Below are 25,066 nucleotides of genomic sequence, written 5' to 3' on the forward strand. Positions count from 1 at the left end.
GTCCGAAAGCGATCCTGTAAAATGCATGAAAAGGTATGTCTTGAATAATCAGTTCTCTTCTCACGCAGAGACTGAACTCAATGGACTCAGTGAACTCAATCAATGAATGTATCAATGAACTCAGTAGAACCAATCTCCTCGTAGACAAAATTAAGACAAAAATTTCTCCAAGTTTTGTCTAGACTAACTTCATTAGTTTAAGGTTTATCCATTATCGTTGATTTTAAGCCAAATGTGTTGGCTACCGTAAGCACGAGTTGGTGCCGTCTGTTAACTTTATTTCAAGTTAATAAAGAATTCTATACGCCCTTATTCGGACTGCTGTAATTTCAGACATAGCGATAAGACGCATACGTCGACCAAATTTTTGGACACAGTTTACAACAGTAAAAGACTTAAAAACGTGATAATATATTTAAAATTAAATCAGGGTAATGCAATTACAAGTGGAAAACTTCAAAAAATACGTTAAAATCTTCCATTTTTCAGTGTAGAAATACTTGAGAACTAGTGGCGCATTTGAGATAAATCAAGCAGCTTACGTTTTGAGCAGTAACTACACTTACCAAGTGTAGCGGAACGTTAATAGCAATAATTTATTGGTCGAAAAGGCTCTGTAAAGGCTCCGCTAAAGAAATTCCTCATGTCAATAGTTAAAAATGAAATTTATTTGGATAAAAATGTAAATGCTATGTTAGATTAAAATGCTAATTATAAAACTTCTCTTTAAATGCGAAATTATATGTTTTGAATTTTATTAGCTCATACTACATAAATAATATTACCAATCAAATGCTACAAATACAGAATTTTTATTATTGGGAAAATTCAGATTTATTAATTATTTTATATGACCAGTTACAGTGCACTTTGATAGAGAAAGACTTAATCTCTGTCCGTAAAAAGCAAAGCAAGTTAATGTGAGCACTTGTATTTCTCTAAATATATAATGTGAATTTATATTTTCCCTCTCAAACTACACTGATATTTCATATCGAAGATCAGTAAAGTAAGGAGGAATTTAATACTATTTCAAAATAATATTCAAATTCTTGCACTTATTTTTCATTTATTCAAATTCAAAATATCTACCAGTCATCATTTGTAACATGACCATTTCCACAGACGACTAATTCTCGAGGAACCGTGAGCAATCGTTTTAGACACGAGTTACTGCACATTGCATTAGTACTGCAAACAGATCCGCATTGCAGAGATAAAATATATTTTAAAGCACAGTAAACAGTAATGCAAGATAGCTAAAATTATATGGCAGTGCTTCGACAGCAGTAATATCCAGTATTTAGAGGAGAATTTCCTAAAACTGAATTTGTGGTGAAAACAGCTACCGAAAAATCCTAGAAAATGAAATTAGTATAAGAGTGCTAACAAGATCATCAGGAGAACACAAGATTTTATTTTCATTCTTGCTGCTTGAAGCTACTGTAGATATAACAGATGATCTAAAAAATAATTCTATAATTTCACATATAATGATGCTGGAAATGAACTTTAATGCATCTTCCCCGAACAGAAAGAAATAAATTCTTGGATGTGTTTATAGGAGAGAATATGCACTGTATTTAAGAGTTTCTCTGCGTTTCAGAGGATTTCATCAGTAGTTATTTCTAATCAAAATGAGAATAAAGTCCATAGTTTTAGTTAAATAACATAGTTGAATACAGCTAAACAATAGCTGAACAAAGAGACGTTTTGCACTGGACATACGGTTATTTCTAGTAGTTTTATAATATCTAAATCATAATACTTAAATCAGGGATTGCCGAAGGAATAGTGAAATAAGTACCAACACAATTCAACTCAACACAGACAAATTTAAGGCAACTGTTTCTTCAAATCGCTCTGTCAGATGCTTCAATCACTTAAAAGACAATGTCCTTCTCAGAAGTCGTTTACAACAATGATATTCGTGTAATGCAGCTGAGCACTATTGTGCTATTTTTAAAAGTAATCACAGGAATATATTTTTATTTTTGCAGTTTTTAACGATGAAAAAGTTTCATATGATGTAAAGTTCGATCATTAAATGTAAATGAGTATATTTTGATATAAAGCAGCATTGCATTTTAACCAATTTCTCTTTGCATAACACCTTGATGGGGCCAAAATTAAATGATTGTTTTATTAATAAAATATCTATCCCATTATACGTTCTAGATATGTTCAATTATTTGAAAGCTCGAAACTTTATTGAAATCCTAAATTCAACTTAATTCTACAACATAAAACATACAACTATACATTTATATCTATAACAAACAACCATACATTTATATGAGCATCTTTACTTGCGTATTACGATGAAAATTAATGAACAGACATTTGAATTCTTTTTCAAACGTAAAGAAACTTCAGAAATCATATATATTCTAATTTTACATTAATTCACTCAATTCAGAACAAAAATAAAAATATTCATGAATCCTAAAACGTATATCGATATGAATATTGAAACTCTTAAGGAAACGTTGGAAAAGACTACTTTCCCTTTTCAGTTTTTTTTTTATCATTTCAATATTGAAGGACAAATGCACTCTTCGTATCCTGCTTTTTTTCTGCCAGCAGCAAAAGGCTGCTGGCAGAAAAAAAGCAGTGAAAAGTGAAATCACAATATAAATCAGCACTGCAGCTGCAATTTAAGGGTGATGATGAAATTTTCAATTTTAAATCGAAATTTTAAAAGTAATGATGTAGTATGTGATCAAGTGCTTTTAATTAGTTAGCTACTTTTTAGATGAGCCACAAAAACTATTCATAGTTTTATTATTTTTATATATTTACTGATTTTTCTCCGCCATTTTATTAGACGTTCGAATAAGAAAGTTATTGAATTTTTTGTTTTATGAAGCTATTATTACTTAATGATGAAACTAATGAAGTTTGGAGTACAAAACTGCAAATGCTTCAACGTTACCTCGCAGAAGCATAATGGAGATTCGTTAATAAAAGTGATGCCTATTTTTGGCTACGTTAAAAGTCGCCTTTTAGTGGCATCATCTTAGGCATAACTAACTAACTCAAAGGGTAGATTTCATAGTATATCATTACTGAAGTTGAATATGAAGAATAGATGACTTGCAGAATTGTAACTAAGTACTATTCCAAATAAGTCTATTTCACAGTACATCATTCCAAATAAATTTGAAAAAATTGCAGTTACAAAAAATATGGTAAAAAATGTTTATTTATATAGTGTATGGGTTGGAATTTTACTATTGGTAACACTGTTGTAGATATAATATATAACATGTAAATATACTAATACTTTTCTCTTATGCAATAGTATAGTTCAATATCAACTCTTTATTCTCCTCTTTCGCCCAAGCTCTGAGCCGAGAAGAATACAAACCTTTATAAGTTGTCTATATCTGTGCAGCCACACTATTCTAAAAAATAGGAAGGGTGGATTTATAGAAATGCAGGTGTGGCTTTAATGAGTACTGCTCAAAGCCTATTTGGAACGCTATAAGTGCGAATGAGGGATTTCCTTAAGCCATATCATTAGCTAAATGAGATAGACCACATCTTACTAACCAGAACCAAAGCAAAAAAAAAAGTAGCCTCGTTACGCATCATAAAAGATATCCAAAAGTTCTTTAAAACTCTTGAAGACTTTGGTGATAGTCATTATGACAGTGATAGCATTATCCTGATGTACATCGCACTTCAAGGAAAGATTGTCATTGTGCAATACCACTCTTTTTTTCTAAAATTTAATCTTCTTCCAGATTTTTAAACGAAGTAGCGACACATTCTGCGGAATCTTCCCATCATGTTACAGGAAAATGCTCGGGTGCATATAGTGAAACATTTCGCTCAGTTTTTCACACAGTGGGACTAAAAAGAGTTTTGTCGTCCATCATACTCCTATGGGTTAAAATCCTGTGATTATGTATTAATTCCTAAGATTTCATTTCTGAACTGTTCCATGGATTATTTCAAGCAACAAATGAGTCCATTGGAACTATCAAGAGATCATCCTTTTTTATAAGTGAACTATAAATTCCTTATCATTGGTATTTTCGGGAATACAACTGGGGTGAATACATGGAAGGGCAATAAAAGTTTCATACAGGTATTATTTGCTGTGTGACATTTGTAAATAAAGAGTTGTTAATTTTGAAGTTCCTTCCCTCATACAATCATTTGGTAGCTATTAAAATAAGAGAATGTTCATAAATCTCAAATATTATTTCAGTCTCAAAATTTTTCTAAACGCTGTATTCTGTTATTGATTTTTGCGAAAGAAGGTTGTTAAATTCTATCCATAAAGTTAAACTAAAAATCACAAATAGACTTATTGCCCTGAAAAAAATTCTTTAAAAATATTTATTTTATTTAATTTATTAAAATTATTTGTATTATGAGTAGACAATTTAAAATTTTAAAATTTTTGTGGCTCATCTAAAAATAAGAAAATATTTGATTTATTTAACCTATTAACTAAAGGATTATATTCAGAAAACTTTATGTGAATTGATTTCTAAATTAAATGTTGGCCTGTACGAAAGTAATTTCAGTATAAGGTAAAACATAGTATAACTATTCAATACAGAATGTTACATGCTGCTTACAGCTTTGAAATTTAAAAAAAAGTATCTGTCAATCCTGAATAATGAGATTCATGGCAATAATTAATAAAACTAGAATGGCCTCTATAAAAATATCTTTTGCCAAGAAGGTTGCAGTAACAGGCTTATCCTCTGTTGCCGTATATTTTATCAGATTGCAAGTTATTAGCTTATTTAAAGAAATCAGATGCAGTAAGATAATTAATGCTACAATCTGAAACATAAAGCATAAAAATCAATAATGCTTTTCCAGAATTCAAGTATGTTTTCTTGTGATGCCATAAATGTCTTCTAAATAACCAATAATATTTTATCGATAAAATTATGTTGGATATCAAACCAACTGGACAACAACTGTTAAAATTATTGTTGAGAACTCCAATTTGTAGAGATGCCTTTATTTTTCGGAATACTATGCCATTTCGATACAATTTATTCTATCACTTCTCAGTAAACTTGAATCAATAAAAGGAAAATTTATAGGAAGATAGAAAAGCAATTTGTGTTTCCTGTTTCATATCATCCAGAGAATAACCAAAAAGAACTGCCCGTCAGCAAAGAAATTCCAGCTTTTCCTGAGTAATACTTTTCTAGGACCCGCAGGGAAATTTTCGCCGTTGTTCAGCAAAGACAAAAGTGGCTGTTATGCCACTGGGGAAGTTTTCCGAGTGAGAAATAAGTAGGAACAAAAATGATAATCTTTTTATCTCTTGTCACAATTGTTGATTATACTAAGTTGGATGTGCTGCTATTCTTTTTGATTAAATCGGCAAATTAATACCCCGCTGCAACATGTAAAATAATTTTCGTAGCAAGTTCTTTACTTATTAGGACCGAAATTTTAAGGCAAATAATAATTCTTGTAAGCAAAAGATACAGTTAAAATAAATTATATATAGAAATGAAATCACAAAGCAGATGATCGATTTGTGCTACTGCATTGTTAATAATGTATCTTTAATAATGTAAATACAAGAGAAACATTGACAAAAGGACTAATATGAAATATGCAGTTAAAATCTAAAGACATTTTCAGATCCATTCAAGTAAATTAACTAAATTGCTTTGTTGTTTGCAAAGCCTTTATAATTTATTTTGATAAAAATTGAACTACAGGGTAGTTTTCCATATTTATGTTTAAACTTGAACAGACACATCCACTAAATTCAGAAGTGGAACAGATAGGCATAATATACCAATAGCGTTACTATACTGCTAATGAAAGTACACTATTATAATTTATACAAGATGACGTATAAAGTTTTACACATACCTTCACAGAATAAAAAATTTTAAATAAGAAGCATTTTTGTGATTTTGAATGACCCATGAATAATGAACATCTGCACTTGATGGCCGAAACTTTATTGTTATATTTTAGAAAACTAAAAGAATATCTAATTTGACATCTGTGAATGTAGTAAAACATGATTGCCTTTTAATGGACTTTGAAGAAGTATGTCAGATACGTTTTGGGTTTCAAAAGTGTTCCTTCTCTTTTTCAAAAGAAACAAACAAGGCTTTGAGCTTGCGCAAATGTAAGTGTGATATATCTGGTTTCAGGTTCAGTTGTCATTTTATTTCTTTTAAATGTTCTGTCTATCTCTTGTCAAACATAATATTAATTTAGGTAAAAATAAATTTTGTTGTTTGACTTCTAAATTAATAATATTAATTTGTCCAAATCTGCTTGACGCTTTCAACAGATACATAAAACTTTGTATAGTTTGTACAACAAAGTGTAAATAGTTACATGCAATGAAAACAAATCCTTTTTTTGACTGGTACTGCATGGGTTAAAACTACGTGAAAATATAAATTGAGCCGGTATCGCTCTCTCCCCCGTGTTTAAATCAAACATAACATTTTGCAATCTGGCAGAGGGACTTCCAAATAAGTATCTGTACAGCCTTTCACTAAACATACATAACATTCTGCCATGCAGAATATACTATAATTAGTACCAGATTCCCATTTGTATTCAAGATTAAGCCCTTGTTTAAGTTAAATATCTAAAACCATGTAAAAATATATTTTAAATAAGCACATGTCCAGGTTTATCTCATGATATCCAAAAATGATGATATTCCATGAAATATCCAACTCATGTACTCCATTTTTGCAGGAAATGTATGAAAGACAAACATAAATAGTATTATGCAATTAAAGTGATCAAATTGTTTCTGATATGGAAATCAAGGCATTACGCCATGTAATCAAGCGTTTTTGCAGAATGAATATATGAGTAAATTTATGCAATACAGAGTTTGATTTTAGAGCGTAAGGACTCAAAATGACTTCTTGTGGTCCCCAAGTATCATCTGGAAGAATCTGTGCTGTGGATAATCATTGGCCGTTTAGAAGCTGGACAGACAATCAAGGAAGCAATAAGATGTGTAAATACTTCACGATAGACAGTCTCTACACCATGGAAACGATTACCGAAATCTGGAACTATTGTAAGGAGGCCTGGACAAGATATTTACAAGGACAAGTTAACAACCGCTTCTGAAAATCGATATATCGCAATTACTGCCCTTTTTAACAGAAAGTCTACTGTTCGACAATTACGCTCATAGCTTACAGCCTACACAGGAACTGTTGCATCACGGCAAATTGTATACAGAAATCTTAATGAAAAAGTCTTAAATTCAAGGGTATGTCTTTCTCTGTTTATACACAAGAAAATAAGTGATCGTTTTAATTGGTGCAAAGAACATCAGAGCCGTAATGAACACCAATGGTTTCAGGTTTTCTTTATTGATGAGTTGAGGTATAAGTTAACATCTGATTCTAAACGTACCTGCATCTGGAAGGAGGCTGAAGCGTGAAATCCTTCTTCGAACATTATGCAAGATGACCACTTCTATAATGTAAATGTGATGGTATAGGGAAGATTAATAATCGATGGAAGTATGCTCCTACACATTTTCAACAGCGGCTCTGTGAGAGCCCAGACATATCAGGATGATGTTTTTGAACCCTACGTAAGACTTTTCAGGGGTGCATATGGATCTGACTTTTTTATCCATGGACATAATGCTAGGCCACATCCAGCAAACCTCGCTGACAAATTCCTTGAAAGTGAAGATATTGAACTAATACCATGGCCAGAAAAATCTCTTAATCTTCGTCCGATATAGAATTTATGGATCTTCCTTGGAAAAGCAGTTGCACGGAGATACCCCCTTTTAACAGAAGTAAATGCCCTGAAACCGCACGGCAGGAAGAATTCCCAAAATTGCGGTTGATAAAGTTATTGCCAGCACGAAAATACGTTGTGACATGCGTGTACATGTCAGAGGAGATCACAGTGCATTAAAGTCATACGCTTTCAATTCTTTCCGAGTTATTTTTTTAACTCTTCATGCAACATATTATTTCCATTTTTATATTTCATGCTACAGTTTTATACCATGAAATGCTCTTAATATTTTTATAATTGTATTCATGTGTTTTGAGGTTATGTATCATTTTACACACATTCATAAATTTACAGTTTAAATGCATGATATCGTGCATGTGAAGTTAATTTTAGACACAAGTGTATTTCAAAAACTAAAATACATCTTTTTTCGAAAACTTTTCCATCTAGAGTTAATTTACAAAACGTGATTTTAAAACTAATTAATGAATTCCCCCCCCACGAAAAAGAGTCTTTATTCTTTATTTTGATTCTTACAAATATTTTATTTAACAAGTACAAAACTCTATAAACGCTGCTTCTCGTTTCTTAAATAAGTAAAATATCATATTTATTTCAGCAGTTTTCGATATCCTACATACAAAACAACAGAGTATAAAAATAATAACGCTTTTTACTTTAAACGGAATAATTTATCATTGATGCAATCTCTTTTAGGTCTCAAATTCATATATGTTTAGTACATCTGCGCTTCAACTAAAACGAATTCTAATCCCTTTCTCTTCGAAACCATCAAGACACATTTGCACTTCGCTTGCAAGTCGTGACAAATCCAATATACATGAGTCACGCTTGAATTAAGTAGCTAAGTAAACAGGAAGCGTAAGACACGTTCGGCGCTTGAAGTGTGTCTCGAAACGTGGTATCAGTTCGTGAAGAGGGCTTGAAAAAAATCTCTGAAGATCAATAAGAGATTCGTCTGAAAAGAGGGATCTTAAAAATTACTAAAACGTAAAACCTTATAAAAAATATCTGAATTACATTGCATCTAGCACTCATTTTTTTAACTCAAGTTTTCTTCACTTTCTAGTTTATCTGTTGATTGCAGTTTGTTCAAGTACAAGTTAATATTGATATGTCTGGTTTCATTTTAAAATGCAGTAAAAGTAAGAATTGATTTGAATATTTTTAATTGATATATTTCTTTTGCTCGTTTTTGTTCAGTTCAAGTTAATTAAATGCCAGATATATATTTAAAAGAAAATTCTAATTAACTTCCGAAAAATGAGCTTTTCAGAGTTATGCAGCAATTAAATTATATTTTATTATTTTGAAGTATACAAACTTTTTTTCAAAACTAAATAGATTTTTAAATGTTTTTTTTTCATTTAAATCAATAATAAGTTTCTTGACTAAAAAAGTCATTTTCGTGTTATTGAATCTTATTAGTTTTTCAAATGATACGCGTTTTTCCAAAACTAAATAGCAAGTGTTTTTTCTTACTTTAAATCAATAAAATATTTCTCGTCTAGAAAATTTCTTTTGTTCATTATAAAGAAACAAGAAAAGTTTTGGGAGGAAAAAATACTTCAATCGCGAAAGCATAATATTTAGATACATAAAAGAAGAAAAAATAACATTCATTACTGAATTTATGCTACATCATTAAATTTCAACGGTAGATGCGTATTTAGTTTTATACAAAAATAATACATAAATTTTAATCTCTCTTTTAATATTTCTGAATTTGATGTAATTAAGGGTATTTCAAAAAACGTATATTTTATGTACAGTATCTTTTTAAAGTGATTCATGAATTTGCCATGTGACTTCCGTAATTTGAGTTATAAGTATATTACTTGAAAATTCTAGATTTCATAAAATAGAAACTCAAGCTTTTGAAACTTATTTCTAAATTTTTATTTTACTTAATTTATATTTTACATTATAATGGAACGTCTACCTGAAAATGTTTTTGTAAATGATTCATGGACCTGACAGGTGGTTTGTTTAGTAAGGGTTATAAGTATTTTATTTGATATTTTAGATTGTATGATATAGAATTCAAAGCTTTTAAATCTTGTTTCTTATTTCTGTACTTATCTAGAACGTCTTTCGCACTTTACATGCGCATGTCTGAATAAATGATCCATCACATAGATCATGCTTTTTTTAATAATTTGTAAGAAAATTATTAAATATCTGATGACTAAAATATCTGATGTCAGCTATTAATTTCAGCTACATGACCAAAAGCATTCTCGTGAAGTGAAAACATCCTTCATCGGTGTATGCAAAGGACCAACAGACACTTCGTTTAGATTTTGTAATCGAAAACTGAATTTTGACTTAATACATTCTGCAGGCATCTGAATGAACAGAATGAAAGAGCAAAGGTAATTATTGTATAAGTGAAGATTTTTATGCTTACATGAAAATAGCTATTAATAAAGGGCTCTAAAATGCTTTGTCTTTTAGATGGAAGTCAAAAACTAATTCTTCGTATGTTCGTTCTATGTAATTCTTGTGTATGCTCGTGTTATGTTACCTTGCTTTTCAAATTGAATATATTATTGAAGAAATTAAGGCAACAAGAATTAGTGTCATATTCAGAAGTTTTCAGGACTAAATTGAAAGTTTGAAATAAAGAACATTCTTCTTCAGCTGCAGAATTGCAAACGATAGAAGAGAAATCTGTGCTCAGGCGATAACAGTGAGAGGAACTTTCTTTGCTTTATTGTTATCGTCTGAGTACAATCTTCCCTTTCGTCATTTGTATATCTGAAGCTGAAGAAGAAGCTTTTATATTTAAACCTCTAAAGCTAAACTTGCAAACATATGATATGCTATGATACTTATATATGAAATACTACTCTGATTCTTGCTATCGTAATTCCTATAATAATCACCATCGAGGTGTTATTATAACCCAAACCTATATTAGTTTACTTTTCCCGTATCGAAAGGTACTCGAAGAGGACTGAGCTTTCAAGAGAAAAAGCAACTTTATTTAGTATCGATCCTGCGCCATTAGAAGAACACGCTTGAAGAAAAGTATGGCTTTAACTTAGAGCAAAGAGATTTAATGTGGTTTAGTTTTACGTTTTTGAATGTCTACAATAAACTTATATGACTTAAAAATGCATGAGTTTAACACTGGAGTACTTAAAAGCAGCAATTGCATATGTAGCAGCTGATAAACACAACATTGGATACTAAAGGAGACAAAGAAGTTGTAAACTTTAGTAACGTGTCTGCGTTTATGGATTTAAATTGGGATGAGATAAACATTCTTTCTTACCGTCTATTTTGCTATACTCTCCACGACAACCACCTCCTCCATTTTCCAATAATTCAGCCTAATCATGACTACTATCATGGCCACACAATCTTTTAGCTTTGTTTTGCGGTAGGTGTGGAAAGCGACACACAACGTAGGTTTTTCTTTACATATTTATAATAACATTCTTTCGTTTACTATGGATTAATAATAATATAGATTGATTATCATAGAATACTTGTTAGTAATCTGCGGATTGTTTTTTGTGTCTGGCAAAGTTTGGATGTATGATTACCTAATATATTTATGATTGATTTTTGGGTTTATGAAAGTTCGATGTAAGAAATATTTCACAGAAAAATTCCATTTTGATAAAAAAGAAGTAGAAGATTCGTATTCCTGTAATGATGAGATAAATAAATTTATTAGGAAACAAGATCTTGCTGTAGGAACTTGTTGAATCATATATTACAGCTGTATCATGTACAGAAATTAATTACAGAAAAAGGAAAAACTTTGCTTACGAACATTCATGTTATAATTTTTTTATCAGTTTTTGTAATTTATTTCTATTCACATTTTTTGTTACACTATCTGTATGCCTGAGCATATTATTATACTACGTTTGTAAATTCTAATTTGAAGTATGAAATAAATTAATTCCTGTTACTGTTTCAAAACCTATCATACTATAAATTACGAACATATGCATAAAATGTCTATTAGTCACATAAATAACTAATATAAGTTGTTTCGAACAGAACATGAAAATGTAGCTTGTATCTTTATATGAAAATTTAAGAACAAAGTGAAAACATATTTAAGAAGTCCATAACCTGATTGCATTATATTATTGCAATCTATTCCATCCAGTTTTTAAATGTGTATAACAACAAATCATAGACTTGAAAAAAAGTCGGAGCACATACTTATTTACTGATGTCAGTAGTTATTCTTACCCACATAAAATGTGTATTTCCCCGCAAACCTCTGACATTTAGTGTTTGATTTAAGTATTTACCAAAGAAAATTACTCTTTTAGAACTCTTCGAAGTGTCATTTGGAATAATTGTTGATCTGGAAAGCTGCTAACTGTTTAGAAACCGGATAATCACGGACATTTTAAGCTCTCTAAATAATTTCAAGACAATAGCTGTTCTCTGCAAACGTTTGAAAGATTCGGAAATTGTTGCTAGGACGATGAGATAAATTTGTAAGTGAACGTAACTGCCGGCTATAAAAGTAATTTATGTTTGGTTACCGAGTTTGAAAACTGAAGGCACTGGTTAAATTTCTGTATCACAGCAGGCGGTATGCGGAAAGCATAATGAGGAAGATTTGAATGTCAGAAAGCCAATAAGCTTTTCTTCGCTGACCTCGCAACAAAGCAGAGCTTGCATGAACTGGTTTAGAGAACAACAGAGTTAAACATTAATAATGGTCCTATTTTCTTTTCGGTGACGAGCTAAGATTCAATATGGAATGCGATTAAAAAAAGTTTTCACTTGGAGGAAGCTAAGAATACGGGACATTTCCACCAGCTTTAGAAAATATGAGCCTTCCAGGGGTGCATATATGATGACATAGTGAGAAATAACTATCAACTGTCATATTTCTTTGCATCTATTCGACACAGATATCGAAATAATCAATTAATTAAATTTATAGTTGAAATAATTTCAATATCTGCTCGCAGATATCGAAATTAAGTCCAATAGTTCAATGAAAGGAATTTTTAGAGGTAGATGTGGATCAAATATTTATAGGCTGTATAACGAGAATCCAGGTCAAATTTGATTGATACATTTATAAAGTTTGACTTGTTTTCTTAGCTTAAACTAATATTAGTCTCCTAACAGACGTTAAGCGAATTATCGCTATGTCTGGACAGAAATCAAGGGTCTCGTGATGATTTAGCAAATCGTTATACTAAATCACAGCGGCAAACGTACACTGGTGTGCAAAAATTAAGGACGAAGTCGAAAAATTAGCATATCAGCTGAACGAAGAGGCAGAGCGAACAGAAAGCCAATCAAGAGATTAAGTAAGGTGATGTACGGTAGCACATGCGCAGATATGCAGGTAGACGTAATGGGGGAGTGTCTGAGTAGTATAAAGCATGTTGTCGGTGTAAGATCAGTATTTCCGGCAAAGAGATTGCACGCCGTACAGCAGTTAAAATCACACCGAGTTGTTGCCTCAGCGAGAAATGGCGAATAATCAAACTGTTAGACGACATCTGGATGCTTTTGCTCGATGTCGAATCATTGGGAAGTTGGAGGAATGCCGCAGTGTGACAAGTGTGGCTGCAGAGTTCGGAATTGCTCACAGCATCGTTTCACGACTTTTGAGACAATTTCAAACTACAGGAACAGCTATCCGGGGGTTTAGTAGTGGTCGTCCACGAGGAACCACACTCGCAGATGACCGGTATATTGCCTTACAGGCCAGAAGAAACACGCGGCAGACAGCGGGAGAAATCGCTAGACACACAACACAGGCGACTGGACGACCGATATCGCGTTTTACCGTGGCCAGAAGACTGCACGGTGATGGTCTGTTTGCACGACGCCCTGTACGGTGTGTACCTCTAACGCCTGCCCATCGGAGAAGGCGTTCTCTGTGGTGCCGGGAACACCGGAATTGGAGAGACAATGAATGGGGACGAGTACTCTTTACAGATGAGAGCAGATTCAGTCTGAGTAGCGATTCTCATCGAATACTCATCTGGAGAGAGCGGGGAAGCCGCAATCATCCCTCGAACATCATTGAAAGGGACAGGTATGGAGGTGGCGGTGATCTCGTTTGGGGAGGCATCATGCTTGGTAGTCGTACAGACCTTCACATCTTCGACGCAGGTTCAGTCAACGGGACCGTTATTGTAACGAGATTCTTCTTCCATATGTGCGTCTTTTTAGAGACGCTATGGGTCCGTAGTTCCTTTTCATGGACGACAATGCACCCTGTCATCGCACAGTAGCTGCCGAACAGCTCTTAGAGAGGGAGGATATTGAGCGTATGGATTGGCCGGCACGATCTCCGGATCTCAATCCCATCGAGCATAAATGGGATTTTCTAGGCAGACGCTTGGCAGCTCGTACCTTACCACCAGTAACGATTCCGGAGCTTCGATTGGCGCTGCAAGACGAATGGGCAGCAATGCCTCAACAACTCATTGACACCCTCATTCTCAGCATGGGCAGACGCTGTGAAACCTGCCTAGGAGTCAGGGGAGATCATATCCACTATTAAAGACCGGATGTTTCTTGCTGGACACCCATCACAGGGATGTTTCGGCCTTCAGTCGCATTGCGCTCCATGCTACTTTTTCAATAAAGCTTCTTTTTATCTCTCTGATTTCTCTTTTAGTAAGTGTTGCTTACATTACTCATGTCCTTACGTATTGGGGATCTTACGGTATTAAATGTGTTGATTTGGAAAGCTTTTGTACAAAGTTATATTGAAAAAACCGTCTCGTCCTTAATTTTTGCACGCCAGTGTAAATGCTGGTCCCGTGCTTAACATGATCAGCCGTTTACTTGTCAAGATGTAAATTAAAGTTATAGTAATTTCAAATTAGAAGTTATATTAAATTTTAATTTCAAAAAACAAATAAATCTAGTAGCCATAGGTCACCAATTGCTTTAACGCGAAGTTGACTCAGACTTCTCACTAGTGTAACAATTTAAATATTGACAACTAAAAGGCAAGCCGAGCAATACATCTTTTCTGAGCTAACTTAAAAGCAGGGCATCGAGATGCAGAAACATGCTTCTATCTTACAATCCGAAAGTATCTCATTAAATACAATCGTACTAATTTACATTCTGATAGGAAAACGATAGAAGGAAGTAATAGTACTGGTATATATCACAATATACCTGGTTATTTAAAATAGCAGGAATCTTATAAATTTCTATAAAAAGATGATAATATTGAAATGAATTGCCGAGTCATATGGCCTGATTTTAAACCAATCACAGAACTTGGGAGAAACCAATAAAATTTATTGTAAGGCAAAATTCTGATTCGACGCAGTTTCATGCTTCAATGACTATATTAATTGAGAAAATGGAAATTAACCCCAGCCCAATTCCTAATTTATAACCTTACGCAAAGCATGAAATTGCAGTGCAATATGCGTATACAATTTAGGAAAGATCAATTCCCTATCAAAGTAAAACATCTGTACCAGTTTTCCAGGCAGTCGAGTTTCCTAAAATTTCGTTTTCACATATTACTTCAATTTTATTTGTCTCATTATATTATGTATAACTTGCTGTTATTTTTCACTTCGAATTTATAATGCTTTTAATCCATCAAATAAATTCATTAAGTTTTATACAATAGATTTTAAGAATTCATGTTTTAATGCAAATAAAGATAATTTTGGAAACCCCTATACATTCTGGTGATAAAAATTAAATTCTCATCATCAAATAAGAAACCACATGCCTTTTTTTCTCTGTTATGTCCACAGCTTTAAAAGTTTAGAAAATGAAGTAGCTATAAACAAATATTTTATCAGTTGAAAAAATAATAAATTTATGATTAAGGAAGCAATGCGGAAATTTATATTACTAAATTTTTAACATTAAATTTTTTTCGAATAAATTCCGTGATGTTAGGAAAAGAAAGCAAATGTTTTTTCTTTGTTTCCTCTAATTTATTTTAGAGAAATACTGTCGAAACTATTCATTATCTTTATTGTTATGCTTATTAATATATTAATCTTTCAAAAGTTTTCATTCCTTTTTTCCCCGCTCTTCACGTTATAAAAAGTGAAACTTTATAGAGAAAGAGCAGTTATTTATGCAAGTTCCCTTAGTTCCCTAGAGAGAAAGAAATTCGATCATGCATGTTTTCTGAGTTAGAATATCACTGATGCGGAATCAGATCATTACAGTTGCAACGAATCGAAACCAACTAGACCAAAAATGATAAATGGACATAACAAGCTATAAGTAAATCAAAAATATTTCTAAAGATGGAGATTGTATAAATCATACCCAAAACCATGTACTATTGTGCAATAATAATAATGACTATAATTTGCAGTGCTTAAGTATTAAAAGCTGAATAAACAACAGTAAATTACAATTAAAAGTAACATAATTTGAAATTCAGTAGCTTCTAAGAGAATGTAAATGTTATCGTAAATGCTATAATCATTTGAACAAATAACTGAAAACGCCAATGTATTTTCAATAATTCTATAAAATATGTAGATCAAATAACTATACTATTCTTTTCACGACTAAGTAAAAGGTAAGTTGAGGTTTCATTTTTGATCATATAACGTTGATACATAAAATAACTGCAATAGAAAAGTGAATTTATCAACGTATCTGGAGTGCAATTAATCTGACACAATTATAGATATAAATCTGCTTATTTCTCATCTAATAAAAAAAAGTATTTTGAGCATAAAACCTGCCTCATGATCTTAAATTTTAGTAAAGGAAAAAAAATATTCTAGCTTATTAATCAAGCTTACCAAGAGATGTAAAAGACATGATTTACATTTAGTTTTCATTTGCGATATTATTGTCAGATACATTTTAATATTTTTGCATTGCAATAATAAGTCTCTTAATTCTAAAGAAAAATATCGCATAGCAATTGAATTAAAAAATAGTATAATGAAATAATAAAACCATATATCAAAAAACAGTGCCACTAAATTTTGGAAACATTTCTAAAAGGGTTACAAATTCTTTTAGAAGTTTTTTGTATATAGAGGAGTTATATTTTATTCTGATGCGCTTTCTCATAAAATAGGATAATTCTTATTGGAGAAATCATTTACAATATCCATAAAATTTATTAAATTATTGAAATATGGAATCGGGAAATGGATAATAAATTGCGAAAAAGCATTAACCTAGGCATGCATATATTTTATAATATAATTTTAACTATTTTCCTGTAAAATAACCACATGACAAATGTCTGAATCCGTAAAAAAGAAGAAAAAACAGTTACTATAGTAACTTCCTATCTATTACCATCTCTTTGAAATACGAACAACACGCAACAGGGTAGAGAAATGAGTAAAAATTAATATTACCCGTTAATATTTATGATTTTTCGGGCTAACAAGGCCGATGTGTAAAATACATTTTACAAGACATAAATACCAGAACAGGGTGTGGTTAGGTGTGTCAGAGATGTTATCTAAATAGAAAGAACTGAAAAGGGCGTGACTCATTCATCAAAAAGCAGTCGATGCGTAGCGAGACAAATATTGCCATCAATGTAAGAACAAATATTGATAAATAAAGGAGAAATTCTAATATAATTAATTATTATTCCTCTTTACAAATGAAAAAGGTAACATTAGAAATGGATGCTTCATAATTTTGAAGTATAGTAACTTGTAAGTAAATGTCGTAAATATTATAATTGCTCTACCTTTTTCGAAACACATCTTTTAATAATTAATGAACTGTTAATAGAAATTTATTTAATATCTTTCCAAGTCTATTGAATGCAATCACTAAACTTTAACGTACTTTTATACTGATAAATAAAGGTGAAATTTTAATATAAATAATATTATTAGGAATGCAAATGCAATATTAAAATGCCTGATTCATAATAAATTTTAAAGTATAGCAATTTGCAAGTAAATGTCATAAATATTATAATTGCTCTTTTTACGAAGCTCATAACATGAAACATATAATAGGGCTGGTAGGGTTTTAATAAATGAATTGTTAAAGAAAATATATTTGATATGCCTCAGAATTTATTTAATGCAACAATCCACTTTTATGTAGTAGTAAATGCAACAATCCACTTTATGTATTGTTTGTAACATGTTCTCGCTGTTAGTTTATAAATAATTTTTGATCCTTTTCAACCATCCGGTTTTCTTGAAACATTTCAGAAGCATGTATTTACAATGAAAATATGATATTCCATAACCGTTGATTGCAAGATCTACATATATATTTCTACTTGTTGAATATTTCACAGAAATTCTTAAACAGTAAAACTATTCATTCCACAATTAGGATCTTTTCACCATGGAACAGATAAAAATCTATACTACTGAGTTTTTAGGAATATATAAAGTAATTTACCGAATTTTCATAATTTTTAAATACTACCGATTTTTGTAGGGAAAATTTTTGTCTGATATTTTAAAACTGAATAATTTTCTAACCTAAATAAAGATGAAAATATACTGACAAATGGAAGGAAAATAAAAAGGGGAAGAGCCTCTTCATAGTCGCACTTCATAGCAAATTATTAATTGTTTTTTTAAGAAGGTAGAGCAACAGCAGCATAAGCATTTTAGAATCATATTTAGATAATTGCAGGCATAGGAGAAACCGGCATATATACGTACAATTTCCTTCAGCACTGTAATTGTAATCGCAAGCTATTCAGATTGGATAAAATTAAGCACGATGTCTCAATAAAAACTTTATACATCCTTTTTTCAAGGGGTGCACAATTGTTATTTGGTAGCGTTCTTGAATTTGGATCCTCTCATAGAAAGGCAGCTCAGGATTAAAATGGCATTCAGAATTTAATGGAGCCATGCAATGAGTTATGCAAAGACTGAAGAAAAGAAAAAACAAAGTTCATAATAACCCAAGTATTTTTTATCTTGTCTCTCATATATACCGATTAATAGTTTCATTAAACATGTTTTCATTATTAAATCCAATTTGTATTCTTAAATATATATTTCTGTTTACTTGTTTGTTACCGTTACAGCTGAAATTATTCGTATTCTGCACAGATGGCTGAAACTGTACAGAAACTTTTATTCTGTATGTATACAAAGACATTATCTGCGGAGTTTAAGTTTAAAGTTGTTTCTGATGATAAAGGCGGACTAGGGATTATCCATCTTTTAAAATAGGTTTCTTTCAAGTTAATTTTAATATGTTACAGATAAAACGTAGTTTTTCAGTACATTGGTCTGGAGTTGACGATAAATTCGATGTTTCAATTCTTAGAAGAAATAATATTTTTAAACACTGAGAAGAGATTTAGGCTGCTCAAGAAATTATAATTTTTACGTTTTAACTAAAATTTAAATACATGAATGTTCTTTTCACATAGCTTCTGTTAAGGTACATAAAAAAGTGCAAGGAAAATTACTATTTATGCATTTTCATTGTGTTCATGAGATGAATAATTAAAAACGGAAAAAAATACTTGTTATAAAAAGTAATAATGATTTTACAAGGCTAGAAATACTAATTCTACCTCCAAACCATGCTTACTATTCTGTAAAAGTAATTATTGCGCAAACAAAATTTAAGATATTTTTATTTGCACTAAAATTGAGTTATGTGTCCTTAGAGTAACGCAAATGTCGTTCAAAATATTTCTATTAGAGTAATTAAAAATTTGGTTCAGAATTTCATGTAAGTTATATTTAAGGTGAAATGAAGCATACAGTGTAATCTCATTATCTCAAACGTCCGTTCATTAGACATTCCGCATAACTTTTCTAATTTTATAATAATTAGATTTTCTTTTCTGTAATGTGTTTTATTCAATAAAACTTACCCAAAACAAAGAGATCAATTAAGAGATTTTTCGGTAGTGAAGTTACGTTTTGCCATTCAATAAATGATGCTCTAAGCCGTTGACATTATTGGTAATAAATAACATCGTGAAAGGAAGCTACACACTTGCCTGCTAAATAGGAACATTTATATAGAGGTAAGCTGCACTTCTAATAAAATATTTAAGCATTTAAACGAATATGGCATTCAAAAATTGTGCCTTTAGGCTTACTGGTGTGGAAATTATACCAGAATATTATCTCAAAACAGTGAGGACAATATTGATAGTATAAAACATTTTCCTTAAAACTATATTAGAAAATGACACTCACTGCAATTAAAATCTGCAATTCATTGGGCTCTTATCGATTTTTGTTCAAAATACCATATGTTTCAGAAATCATTTTATTCAACTGAATTAATATAGTTATTCATCGTGTTCATCAAAATAAAATAATAATACAAAATTTAACTGAAAGAGCTTTAAAAAGAATTTATCAGAAAACGCATATCACTTACCATTCACTGAAAGACATTCCGAATTCGAATAGTAAAACGTCAATATTCGCACACTTTGCTACCTTTTCGTGAAAAGGTCAATATCCTGTTGTAATTGCATCCTATTTGAACGCGTTTATTTTCTGTATCAGATACATGCTGATTTCTCTTTCATGCATTAGGGAAATATGTTATTTATCGGTACTTGCCTCCGTGCCCCTAACATTTTCCAGCGTTTAGGAATTTTTTGTTGGTGTCCATGACAGTTCTGAAGCAAAGGGCACGCTATCTATGTTCGAAATGTGGTAACTTGGGTTCAGCGCAAAAGTGGCTTAAAAGTAAAGGTAGCACGAATCCTAAATTGCGTAGAGTCTGATTCCATTCAAATTTTCCAAATCCTTAATATATGAAAAATCATTAAAAAAGGGAAAAAATTACGAAATCTGAGTTTAATAATGCAAAAATTTAAGAATAATGCTTTTTAAATATACCTATATTCGCTAACAAAACAGAAGGAATTCTATTAAATGAAGTCAATTAAAACTGTTAAAGTCTGAGACTTATTTTAAGAAAATAATTTGCTAAAATGTATTTGAACAGCAGTTCATAGGTTAAAAATTTTTCCACATTTTTTAATCCCTTTAAATCAAAATGAATATAAATAGAAAAATATTTCAAGAGTTAAGCATGAAAAGTTAAGCACTAAACATGAAACGCTAAATTTTCTCCAGAAAATGATAACTATTCCCCAGATCACTCCATAGTGGCACTCAAGGTTGATATTGGTGATTCAGGTCAAATGAAACTGCAGCAATCATGTCATTTTTTAAACAAATGCTCCTCTAGTACATCAATAAAACAAACCCTTACAAGGTTTCGAGTTAAAACTTTTCACGAGTTCTCAGATTAGGATTCGAAAGATTAAAAAGATGGAAACGTAAACAAAGATAAGAATTTAGAAATTTAAAATATTTTTCCAAGATTTGTAGGATTCCCATATTTGTATATTTCACCTTATTTAAAAGTTTAAAAACTGCTCTTTTTCACATCATAATCAGCAACTAAGTAATTAATTCTTATTTACATTGAGAATAGTTTTAATTTACGGTATTATTTTGTTGCAGTTTATTATGTTCTTTTATTCTGCAAGTAGAATACGATGGAATAGAAGCTGAATGAATTACAGATAATTGTAGTTTAATGATTTCACAATAAAAGACGCGCGAGAAATGATTAGAATACACTCATATGTAATGCTTTTAATATAGAAAAAGTGTAAAGATAAATATTAATTTTAATCTTCAGCTATAACTGATATACCTGTATATAAGTTATAGCTGATGATTAAATTAATATTTCTCTGTATATGAGAAACGGCGTTACATAATTATTGCCTTGTATATCGAACTTAAGCATGTGTTTTCATAAATAAAGATTTTACAAATATGACAAATAATTTTATAAGAACGGTTTTAAAAATTACAAAATAACCTTTTATTTTATCCATGCAGATCAAAATTTCCATTTAGTTAAACATGTTTGTATTTTAATTGGTTAAAGTAAATGGTATTTTTCTGTGCTTCCCTGAAACTATTTGAGAGATATGATTAAAACATTTTTTGAAGGATCAACAACAATTTTAATAATGAAAGTTATTTTATCCAATACAACATTTTAGGCATTAAAATGGGCGGCAGCTTTAGCTTTGTGAATCTTTTAAATCTGTTTTCCAGATCCCTAATTTCAGGAAAAATTGGTATGCCCGAATAATGTAATAACATTACTTTTATATACGTAGCAAAATTACCGTAAAAATAAATAACTACTGAAATAAATATCATAAAAACGTTATAAGGTTTCTTTCTCTCTCCTTTCCCCATACCTTCATGATGTAACTGGAAGCACACACGACTTGTATTCGGTAGGTGCAGAGTTCGAATCCTGGTGTGGGCATTGCGCATTTTTCACGTTCCTGCATCCTGCCCCAGTACCACTACCACTTCCTTTAACTTACAAATTGACCATAGAGATCCACTACTTCATGACAAACTTAACAAATCACCATAATTTATACTATTTAAAACTCTTTCAGATAACTTATCACTCTGAATCAATCGAAGTCTGGAGATCATAATCTCAATATTTTCAGCAAAGGATTTTTTTTTTTTTTTTGTATTTATTAAAAGACGTTTCAGAAATAACGCTCAATAAATAATTGTCTGTTTAGAATTTAATGACTTTTCGATGATTTATTTATGATCTACGAATGCATTTTACTAAACTTTTGATTCATTTTATTTTAAATATTTTATAAGTTGCAAAAATAGTGTATTTCTCTTTACAAAAACAGCGTAATTAAGTTGAAGGAGATGCCTTTAAATAATTTATAAATAATAATTACATAATTTTACTAAGGAAAAAATGGTTGGTCATCAGGCAAGCAAAAAAACAAATTTCTGACATGAATATTGGGTACTAATTCAGAAGTCAAACAACAAAAATCAGCGTTATATTTACCAAATTTTTACAGGACTAGTTTCGATGATTTCACCGAACCACCATCTTCAGCTGCAAAACCGCAAATGAACCAGATAGGAAATAATGATTAGATAAGATAAGAAAGCCTGGACAAGAATAAGCTTTATTTGGTAAATATAACGCTGATTTTTGTTGTTTGACTTCTGAATTAGTATTTATTCGGCGTGTTATTGTGTCTTAATGAATATTGGGTATCAAAACCATGTATTTAGTAGATGTTTCAAACTTTTCATAGAAATAATTATAGGACAAATCTCAAGTATATAAACATATTTTCAGAAAGTGTACTTTAAATTTTTGTGGAAAAAAGCTATCCAAATTCAGGATGGGCAATCAGGGTGAGCACACACCGGCTCTTTTCTTATATTACATAATGTACACACATGTCCATAAATTAAGAATAATGCAAAATCAGGCAAAGGAAGAGTTAGAAGCAAAACAAATTTGACTTATTCAGAAGTCAAACAACAAAAATCAGCGTTAATTTACAAAATTTTCACAGGACTAGTTTCGATGGTTTTACCGAACCATCATCTTCAGCTGCAAAACCGCAAAATGAATTTTGCGCATTTTGCAGCCCACTGTTGCGGTGTCCACAATGCATGCTTTCTACTGCAGGCTAACCGCAGGCGGCAGTGAGTTGCAGTAAGTGGAACGCATCTGACAGCATCTGACCGCATTTTGCGGTTTTGCAACTGAAGATGATGGTTCGGTAAAACCATCGAAACTAGTCCTGTGAAAATTTTGTAAATTAACGCTGATTTTTGTTGTTTGACTTCTGAATTAGTATTTGCTCGGCGTGTTATTGTGTCCAAATTTGACTTATTTGTAAACCTTATTTATTAAACTAAAGGTAAAGAGCAAAAAAGATGCTATATGTTTGATATTATTAAAAAAATTAGCGGTTTTTGCTCCCTGAAGCAAATTACACAAAAAAAAAACTATTTACAAAAAACCAATATTACATGGTTGGTATGAATGTTAATACATTGTATGTCTCTCAGACGATGCAATACAGTCCGTACAACGCCTAGGCATGCTGAGTATCAAATTATCGATCTTATCTTGGGGGATATTACACCACTCAAAAAGCAATGCTCTCCGAAGTTCCGGTAGACATGTAGGAGGAGGTTGACGGGATGCAATTTGTCGGCCAAGCATGTCCCACACGTGTTCTACTGGATTCAAGTCCTGTAAGAAGGCTGGCCAGTCCATACGGGTGATATCCTACGATTGAAGGCATTCGCTTACGATGTTTGTACGGTAAGGACGGGCGTTGTCATCCATAAACACAAATTGTGCGCCCATGGCGCACCGAAACAAACGTACATGTTGTTCCAGAATGACGTCCCGATAGATTTGGCTTGTCGTGGTTCCAATTTGAACATGCAGTTCGGAACCCAGAATAATTCCACCCCAACCGAGCACTCCTGCACCACCGTAACGGTGTCGTTCAATAACTTCTTCTTGGTGGTAACGGGTACCTGGAGCTCTCCATCTGAAAGTCCGGCGAGAATCAGATTGCAAACTAAAATGGTTTTTACTCGATTACTTACTTACTAAAATGGTCTGGACTCGTCGAAAAACATCACACAAGCCCACTGTTGCGGTGTCCACAATGCATGCTTTCTACTGCAGGCTAACCGCAGGCGGCAGTGAGTTGCAGTAAGTGGAACGCATCTGACAGCATCTGACGAGCATATAGACCAATCTGCCCTAAGTGTCTGTACACGGTCCGCCTTGAAATTGTCGTACCAGTGGCTGAAGGGAGCTGACGTAACAGGTCTGAGACTGTGCTCTACCTGTTTCTTTTGACAGTAACTGCCAAATACCGGTCCTCATTCGGCGTTGTAACTCTGGGGCGACCTGTGCTGTAACGTCTACTCACATTACCATCATCTTGGAATCGTTGCCAAAGCCTGGAAATGACACTCTGGGCAATTCCAAGTTAGTCTGATACATCCAGTTGTGTACGCCCACATTCCAGACGGCCGATAATTCTACCACGTAAAAAATCATCCAAATGCGTCGTTTGTGTCATAACTATTCGGTTATTGCACTGAAATGCTTATAAAGCGCCTGCGAACAATTTTACTTCTTTGCCTGTATTCCTTATAAATGACTCTCTTACACTCTCGTCACTGTGACGTAGCATCGGTGTCATCTGGTTTCTTCCTGAAATTTGCATATGATTCTTGAAGATGTGTGTAGTGATTTTACAGGTGATATATTTATTTTAGAGTTCGATTTCCGCGTGACTCCGAATTATCCTTAATTTAGGGGCATGGGTGTATATACTGTTAGATAGTTAATCGATTTACATTTTCAAATGGATAATGAGTTATAGATAGTTTCCTCTTGTTCCACAGGTGAAACGTCAGGATGTTCATAGTTGATCGCACATTAATTGTCAATATCCTCTACCTAAGAAGCAGCATATATACACTCTATAGAATTTAAGTTTAGAACTGCATTTAAA

At 31.9% G+C, this 25,066-nt stretch overlaps 1 protein-coding gene and 1 long non-coding RNA gene across 5 annotated transcripts in view; one reads left to right on the plus strand and one right to left on the minus strand.

Moving 5' to 3' along the window:
- LOC118181846 (uncharacterized) overlaps positions 1-18,629 on the plus strand; it is a 37,843-nt gene extending 19,214 nt beyond the window's left edge. Inside the window, exons 2-3 of the long non-coding RNA XR_004756964.2 lie at positions 9,979-10,133; positions 18,473-18,629. This is a non-coding gene — a long non-coding RNA (uncharacterized LOC118181846). The remainder of the gene's footprint in view (positions 1-9,978; positions 10,134-18,472) is intronic.
- Positions 1-25,066, minus strand: part of LOC118181845 (uncharacterized) — a 430,621-nt gene that overhangs the window by 243,173 nt on the left and 162,382 nt on the right. The gene's annotated exons all lie outside the window — the stretch shown is intronic.

This window comes from Stegodyphus dumicola, chromosome 6 (genome assembly GCF_044657685.1).
Source record: "Stegodyphus dumicola isolate Sdum_Otavi_A_Nest chromosome 6, ASM4465768v1".
NCBI classification, from domain to species: domain Eukaryota; kingdom Metazoa; phylum Arthropoda; class Arachnida; order Araneae; family Eresidae; genus Stegodyphus; species Stegodyphus dumicola.